This window comes from Perognathus longimembris, chromosome 14 (genome assembly GCF_023159225.1).
Source record: "Perognathus longimembris pacificus isolate PPM17 chromosome 14, ASM2315922v1, whole genome shotgun sequence".
Taxonomy (NCBI): domain Eukaryota; kingdom Metazoa; phylum Chordata; class Mammalia; order Rodentia; family Heteromyidae; genus Perognathus; species Perognathus longimembris.
In genome coordinates this window covers 28,079,207-28,088,685 of record NC_063174.1, presented here as the reverse complement: position 1 = coordinate 28,088,685, position 9,479 = coordinate 28,079,207, and the positions used below count along the sequence as shown (strand labels likewise).

The 9,479-nt window shown below is 37.9% G+C and overlaps 1 pseudogene; it reads right to left on the bottom strand.

Moving 5' to 3' along the window:
* Positions 1–8,651: 8,651 nt before the first annotated feature.
* LOC125363237 lies at positions 8,652–9,217 on the bottom strand (annotated as a pseudogene).
* Positions 9,218–9,479: the final 262 nt, after the last annotated feature.

Below are 9,479 nucleotides of genomic sequence, written 5' to 3'. Positions count from 1 at the left end.
CAACATTAATGGTATTAATTCGCCAATCAAACGACATAGGCTCATAAGTTGGATCAAAAATCAAGATCCATCTTTCTGCTGCCTCCAAGAGACACATCTATCCAGCAAAAGTAAACATCTTCTAAAAGTGAAAGGCTGGAAACAAATCTATCAATCAAATGGTCCCCATAAGCAGGTTGGCATTGCAATCCTAGTATCAGATAAAATTGACTTCAAATTAAAAAAGGTAAGAAGAAACAAAGAAGGTTACTACATTCTAATAAAGGGATCTCTCCTACAGGAGGATATAGCCATCCTAAATATCTACACCCCAAACACAGGAGCACCCAACTTCATCAAACAAACACTACTGACTCTAAAAAGACTAATAGACCCAAACACATTGAGAGTTGGGGACTTTAACACTCCACTATCACCTCTGGACAGATCAACACGCCAAAAACTGAATAAAGAAACCTCAGAACTAAAGAACTGCATAGATCAACTAGACTTAACCGACATCTACAGAATATTCCATCCAGCAACAACTGATTACACACTCTTTTCGGTAGCACATGGAACATTATCCAAAATAGATCATATCTTAGGGCACAAAGAAAATCTATACAAATTCAGAAATATGAAAAACATTCCCTGCATTCTCTCAGACCACAACGGAATAAAATTAGAGCTCAACTCAAACAGCCACCACAGAAAATCCTACAATACATGGAAACTAAACAACACACTGCTGAACCATCAGTGGGTCATTGAAAAAATTAGAACCGAAATCCAAATGTTTATGGAATTCAACCAAGATGAGCACACAAAGTACCAGCTCCTTTGGGAAACAGCAAAGGCAGTACTCAGAGGGAAATATATATCCCTGAATGCCTACATCAACAAACTGTAGAAACAACACCTCAACAAATTAAGGAAGCACCTTAATCTCCTCGAAAGAGAACAACAAGATAAACCCCAAGTCAATAGACAGAAGCAAATAATTAAAATCAAATCAGAATTAAATCAATTAGAGACAAAAAAATCGAAAGAATCAACAAAACAAAGAGTTGGTTCTTTGAAAAAATTAACAAGATAGACCCCTAGCAAACCTGACCAAAAAACGAAAGCAGCAAATCCAGATAAACAAGATCAGAGATGAAATGGTAACATCACCACAGACACAACCAAAATTCACAACACAATAAGGGACTGTTTTGCAAACCTTTATGCCAACAAATTTGAGAACCTGGAAGAAATGGATGATTTCCTGGAAACAATTGATATCCCCAAACTCAACCATGAAATTTTAAACCTTCTGAGCAGACCCATATCCAGCATTGAAATAGAAACGGCAATCAGTGATCTCTCATCCAAGAAAACCCAGGTCCAGATGGAGTCACAGCAGAATTCTATAAGGCCTTCAAAACAGAACTCACACCAATATTTCTCAAACTCTTCAATGAAATTGAAAGAGAAAGTTCACTACCAGACACATTCTATGAAGCCAGTATAACCCTCATCCGAAGGCAGGGACTCATCACGGAAAGAGAACTAGAGACCGATTTTCCTGATGAATATAGATGCAAAAATTCTCAACAAAATTCTGGCCAATCGACTTCAACAGGTCATCAAAAAAATTATACACCATGATCCAACTGGATTCATCCCAGGGATGCAAAGTTGGTTCAATATACGCAAGTCAATTAATGTAATCCACCACATCAACCGGAGCAAGGTAAAGAACCACATGGTTATATCTCTGGATGTGGAAAAGGCATTCGATAAAATACAGTACCCACTTATGATAAAAGCCCTGGAAAAACTGGGATTCCAGGGAACATTCCTAAATATAATAAAGGCAGTTTAGGACAAACCAACCGCAAGCATAATTCTAAATGGTGAAAAATTAAAGCCATTCCCTTTAAAAATCAGGAGCAAGACAGGGATGTCTGCTCAATCCCCTCCTCTTCAACATAGTACTAGAATTCCTAGCCAGAGCAATTAGGCAACAAGAAAATACAAAGGGGATCCAAATAGGAAAAGATGAAGTTAAACTTTCTCTCTTCGCAGATGGCATAATCCTATACCTAAAGAACCCCATTGACTCTACTCCCAAGCTACTAGAGCTGATCCAAAACTTTGGCAAAGTTGCAGGATATAAAATAAACCCTCAAAAATCAATGGCATTTCCATATGTTAATGACCCGAACACCGAGGCTGAAATCAGGAAAGCAACTCCTTTTGCAATAGCCTCAAAAAATATAAAATACCTAGGAATAAACTTAACCAAAGAAGTGAAAGACCTCTATGATGAGAACATTAAAAACATGAAAAACAAAATTAAGGCAGAACTAAGGAAATGGAAAAACCTCCCATGATCCTCGATTGGGAGGATTAATACAATCAAAATGGCAATATTGCCAAAGGCTATCTACAAATTCAATGCAATACCCATTAATATCCCAACACAATTTTTTAATAAATTAGAGGAAGCAATCCAGAAATTTATACAGAACAATAAAAGACCCTGAATAGCAAAAACAATCCTGAGCAGAAAGAACAGTGCTAGAAGAATTACAATACCCAACGTCAAGCTGTATTATAAAGCTATAGTAATAAAAACAGCTTGGTATTGGCACCAGAACAGGCCTGAAGGTCAATGGAACATAATTGAAGACCAGAAATGAACCCACAGAACTATGCCTACTTAATATTTGATAAAGGAGCTAAAAAAATAGGATGGAAGAAAGACAGCCTCTTTAACAAATAGTGCTGGCAAAACTGGTTCAACACATGCAACAAACTAAAACTAGATCCTTATATATCATCCTGCACCAAAATCAATTCCAAATGGATCAAAGACCTCGAAATTAAAACAGATAGCCTGAAAACACTAAAGGAAGGAGTAGGAGAAACACTTGGGCTCCTTGGCACAGGACGCAACTTCCGTAACAAAGACCCAGAAATGTGACAAATCAAAGAAAGGATGGACAAATGGGACTGCATCAAACTGCAGAGCTTCTGCAGGGCAAAGGACATAGCTCGCTGGATAAACAGAAAGCCCCAGATTGGGAAAAGATCTTTACTGGCCATACAACAGACAAAGGTCTCATATCTAAAATATATGCAGAACTACAAAAAATTACATTCTTCCAAAACAAAACCGCAAAGAACCAATAGCCCCATCAAAAAGTGGGCTAAAGACTTAAAAAGAGACTTCTCGTGAGGAAATGAGAATGGCCAAGAGACATATAAAAAAGTGCTTTACATCACTGGCCATAAAAGAAATGCAAATCAAAACAACATTGAGATTCCATCTCACCCCAGTAAGAATGTCCTATGTCAAGAAAACTAACAATGACAAATGTTGGAGGGGATGTGGCCAAAAGGGAACCCTACTTCATTGTTGGTGGGAATGTAAACTGGTTCAGCCACTCTGGAAAGCGGTATGGAGATTCCCCAAAAGGCTAAGTATAGAGCTCCCCTATGACCCTGCAGCCCCACTTTTGGGCATCTACCCAAAAGACCACAAACAAGAACACCAAAGCCACCAGCACAACAATGTTCATCGTAGCACAATTTGTCACAGCTAGAATTTGGAACCAACCCAGATGCCCCTCAGTAGACGAATGGATCATTAAAATGTGGTACATATACACAATGGAATTTTAGGCCTCTATAAGAAAGAATGACACTGCCTCATTTGTAAGGAAATGGAAGGACTTGGAAAAAATTATACTAAGTGAAGTGAGCCAGACCCATAGAAACATGGACTCTATGGTTTCCCTCATAGGGAATAATTAGCACAGGTTTAGGCAAGTCACAGCAGAGGATCACAAGGGCCCAACAGCTATACCCTTATGAACACAAAAGATGATGCTAAGTGAAATGAACTCCATGTTATGGAAATGACTATTACATCACTGTTGTATTTACTTTCAACATGCGATGTGAAACCGTAGCTTCTATTGTTGATGATCCTCTTGTATCCCCTTTCTGTGGTTGTACCTGCACTATCTCTGTATCTTATCTGAGTACATTGGAGACCGTGTATACAGGTATTAGAACTAGGAAACTGAAAGGGAATACCAAAATCGAGAGACACGGGGTAAAAAATACAAACAATTACAAAAGCAATACTTGCAAACTGTTTAGTGTAAATCTACTGAACATCTCATGAGGGGGGAAAGAAAAGGTGGAGGGGGTAGGGGGGAATGAGGGAGGAGGTAACAAACAGTACAAGAAATGTATCCAATGCCTAACGTATGAAATTGTAACTGCTCTGTATATCAGTTTGACAATAATTTTTTTTTATAAAAAGAGAATCTGATAGATTTTCTTGCACAATCCAATGAAGAAAAATAGTGTATACAATTTTTGCTTATGTTCCTCATAAGAAGTATCCTTTAAGACCCTCAAAACCTTATCAGACATTTTTTCTCAGGCCAGGTAGCACCAAAGGTTCGAATCCTTTTGATCTAGAGAAGAGATGAACCCATGTTCACATTTTGCTCTTGTCACTACCTCCGGAGAACTATCAGTCTTCTTCCTGACTCCATGTCATATGGTCACCATTAGAAGTCACTGCATTTGAAAATCTATTTCCAGAAACTAAGCAGGGTACAGCATCATGGAGAAGCAGAGAGATATCAGGTCAACAAGCACCGCCACCAACGAATCAGGTCCCCTTTGCCATGTGCTATCCTCAAGCCCAAGTTTCGTCCTTTCAGTTCTGTTATATTTTAAGCTATGAATATATTAATATATCCAAAGCAACATTCTTCATGAGATTTTCAAGACTAAAGACTACATAATTTTTTGTAAACTAACCACATATGCATGCATATGTGTGTGTGTGTGTGTGTGTGAGTGTGTGTGTGACAAGCATCTAGAGATTTTCCTCATGATCAGAACATATACAGTCTCATTCTCAGCTAATAATAACAGGGCAGCAGAAAGTGAAGCCAGACTGGCAACCCATAAAACCAAACTTTAGGATCAAAGAAATGAAAAAAAAGAAAAAGATTACTGGTCCCATCATAACCCACATCTCCTTACTTGTGGGTGATATTCAAACTTAGCTTGATATTTAGATAAAAATGCTAATCATTTTTTTTAAAACTTTCAAAGCTATACAAAAATGTAAAAAAAGTGTAATTACAAGGTTTTAATAAAATAGGAGCTAGTGAAGTTGAAATGCATTATATCTGATAGAGTTAAATCCATAATCATTCTTACTGGGGTAAGGTGGAAACTCAGTGTTGTTTTGATTTGTGTTTCTTTTTGGCCAGTGATGTACAGCACTTCTTCCTGTATCTCTTGGCCATTCTCATTTCCTCTTCAGGGAAGTCTCTTTTTAGGTCTTTAGCCCATTTGTTGATGGGGCCATTGGTTCTTTGAGGATTTGTTTTGGAGGAATTTAATTTTTTTAGTTCTACGTATGTTTTGGATATGTGGCCTTTGCCTATTGTATGGCCAGTAAAGATCTTCTCCCAGTCTGTGGGCTTTCTGTTTGTCTTGCAAGCTATGTCCTTTGCTGTGCAGAAGCTCTGTATTTTGATGCAATCCCATTTTTCCAACCTTTCTTTGATTTGTTGTGTTTCTGGGCCTTTATTAAGAAAGTTTCATCCTGTGTCCTATCCCTTCTTGTAGTGTTTTCAAGGCATCAGATTTTACCTTGAGGTCTTTGATTCCATTTGGAACTGATTTTGGTGCAGGGTGGTATATAAGGATCTAGTAAGCCAGACTCAAAGAAACATGAGCTCTATGGTTCCCCTCATAGGGAATAATTAGTACAGGTCTAGGATAGTCCTAGCAGAAGATCACAAAAGCTCAAGTGCTATGCCGGTATGACGAGACTAAGCGAAATAAACTTCGAGTTATTAAAACAAGTGGTATAGCACTGTTGTAGTTACTTACAACATGCCATGTGAAACTGTGCCATTTTTCTTTTTTTGTTCTTCTTTTTCTGTATTCCCTTCATATGATTTTACCCCTGCTATCACTGGAACTGATTTTAATACCCTGGATATTGTATATACATGTATTGGAATTAGGAAAGGGAAAGGAAATACCAAAATTAAGAGACAAAGGATAAAAAGACAAACCAATGCAAAAGCAATACTTACAAAACTTTATGGTGTAAACCAACTGTACAACTCATGGGGAGAGAGGGAAATGGGGAGGGGAGGGAAATGAGGGAGGAGGTAACAAGTTGGATAAGAAATGTACTCACTGTATTATAGATGAAACTATAACCCCTCTGTACTTCACTTTGACAGTAAAATTTTAAAAATTAAATCCATAATCATTTAAAAAATCTATAAGTTAGCTATGTACCAAAGAATGTTGTGCTGGTCAATGAGTGACCACACAAACCAAAGTGATACCATAAGATTATATCACCTAGTGATGGCATAGCCATCTTAGTTTGTATAAGATACTCTAGGATGCTTATCAAACAAATTGCCTAACAATGCATTTCTCCAGAAATTTCCCCTTCATTAAGTAGTTCGTGGCTATGATTCTCTTGCTATATACATACATATGTATTTATTTATTTATAAATGATGAAATGCAATAAAAATGTGGGAAATACATTGAGAACTTCTCAAAGGGTGCTCAGAGCAAAGTGCAACTAGGAAAGAACAGGTTGAGGAAAGAAGGAAAAGCAAGATTTAATTTAGCCATTGAGAAGGATTGAAGTTTGTACCTAACAACTAATTCCAAATGGTTTTAGACTCTGGGACCTCAGACATTTAAGCAACTAAGATATTCATGGAAATCATTTACTATTTCTAAAACAATCAAACATATATTACCCAAGGACAAGGGAATCCACACCAGGAATGAATGGGACAAGTTGTGTAAGGCCACCTGAAAAGTGTACTAATGATATCATAAGGTTCATCAGCCTTACTCTTAGAGTCTTCCCATGTGGAGAAGTAGGGTTTTTTCATTATAAATGTCTGGCTGGTGAATGGCATGCTAATGTACACAGTTTTGTCCTTATTCATTGGGAAAAAGAGATAGCAAAGAAGGGAAAATTCACCAACGACTCTCTCCACAGAAAAGGTGATCTAAAACCTGATCCTACTATGGCAAGAATAGCCTCATCTTTCCCTCAGGCCTGATCAAACCAAAAAGCCACAATGCTGCCTTGATTTTGATAAAAGAGACAAATCTACTTCTTCTATGTATCATGAAGTTATCTCCAGCCACTCTTTAAAACTGTAACCCAATTCCTATCAATTAAAAGTTTTGGATCTTGGGCTGGGGATATAGCCTAGTGGCAAGAGTGCCTGCCTCGGATACACGAGGCCCTAGGTTCAATTCCCCAGCACCACATATACAGAAAACGGCCAGAAGCGGCGCTGTGGCTCAAGTGGCAGAGTGCTAGCCTTGAGCGGGAAGAAGCCAGGGACAGTGCTCAGGCCCTGAGTCCAAGGCCCAGGACTGGCCAAAAAAAAAAAAAGTTTTGGATCTTGAGAAGAGATGTGGCTTTGTTTTGTGCTTTAGAATCCATTTTTATTGTTTAATAGAAAGGGAGAGGTAGTACCCTCAGATTAGATGAATTTTTAAAATATTAATCTTATTATCATCGTTCTTATTTTATGTTTTAATTAATCATCATGTCCTCATAGTTTTACACTTCCCTCATAGTTTAGCCTTTACCTCAAATTGTCATCACAGCTCTCAGCTTGGGATAAGGAAAAAAATAATGACAGGGTCCTGGAAGTTAGGTAAATCATGGTTCAAATCTATACCCTGCATTTATTAGCTAAATTACCTTTGCCATATAAATTAACCTCTGGGAAGCTAATAGTTCTTATGATTGTGGTTAATCCTTAAATGAAGGGAACAGATATATAGATAGATAGATAGATAGATAGATAGATAGATAGATAGATAGATATTCTCAGCGACTCAGAGTTGGAAGCAGGAGGATTGCAGTTATAGACTAGGCCAAGAAAAGTTATTGAGACATTAACTGAAAATACACCATAAATTAAAGAGCTAGAGGCACGATTCCAATGGAAGAGTGCTTGTCTACCAAGCTTGAGGCCCTGAGTTCAATCCCAATACTAAAAGAAAAAATGTCCTAAATGAAAGTAAAAAAGTTAGAAGTAGCCCTATGTTTGTCACATAGTAGGTATTCAATAAATAGTACTTAAAATATTCTTCCTATCTTCTTAATCATCAGCTAGGCAAAATTTGGTAATGGTGTTAACAAAGACAGGTGGGGAAGAAAAATAAAACCTCTCAAACCATTCTGCAGGGAATGTGTGACAGTCACAAATTATTATCTATTATACTAACCCAAACAAAAATGACATTCATATTCTTTTAAATAAGGTTGGCAAACTTTTGCAATAAAGGACAAGAAAGTAAAAACATGGTAGAATCAGTGGGCCTGAAGTAATCTCTTTCATATTGTTTTGTTTAGGTTTTTCACAACCCCTTAAAAGAGTAGAACCCGTTATTAGTTCATGAGCCATACATTACCAAAGGCAATATCTGCTCACAGGCCATAGCTTTCCAAGCCCTGCCTTATTTTTTTTATTTTAAGTATAATTTAATTCATTAACTTCAGGATATAACTATATACTAAGACCATTATTTCAAATTTAAAGAAACAGATCCTTACAAGATCAAAATAACCCACAGTCCATGAGGTTGGTTTATCCCTTTGCGTGTGTGTGTGTGTGTTTGTTTGTTTAAACAAAATATGCACCACAATGCTTCAATAAGTAAGGCAAATGCCATGAATGTGAAAGCGGAGGTTGGCAATATTCCACATCTAGAAAGAGGGGAGGTGAATTAGAGAGAAGTGGTAATCGGTAATCATTCCAGTTAAACAATCAGGTAACATCATAACAGGTTGGTCTGCAGCTTCAAAACTGTCCATTAAGTTTCTTTCTTCTTGATGATCAGAGGTCCCACGTTGTCCCGTCTCTTTGTTGTGTTTTGTGTAGGCCCCAGCACAGAATGGAAACTATTTGGATCTCCAACAATGGCAGTACACGGCTTTGTCTCCCAAATCTTCCATGCCAAAAGCATGGACTATCTTGGGGTTGTCTTTCTGGATGTGAAGGTTTACCATGGCCTTACTGCAGTGATCTTTAACATAGAATCTTTTGTAAGCGAGGTAACCAAGGGCTGCTGTACCAACAGCAATGGTAACTGCTGCAATCCATTCCACTCGCAGGCCGGAATCGGAAATCAGACCCATGGCGCCAGGGCTTTCAAGGCCCAAGCCCTGCCTTAGACTGATTAAGTACAATGCACTGATTTTGGGTCCATGATATAGATTCTCACATACGTGCGCACACACATACACACACACACACACACACACACACACACACACATATTATATACACATATATATATATTGAAACAGGAAATTTCCAGATGTAATATATTCTTCCCAACATAGATCAGAAGTCTCCATTTAGCTCCACACTGCTGCAGCCCCTTTGCAGCACTTGAACTTC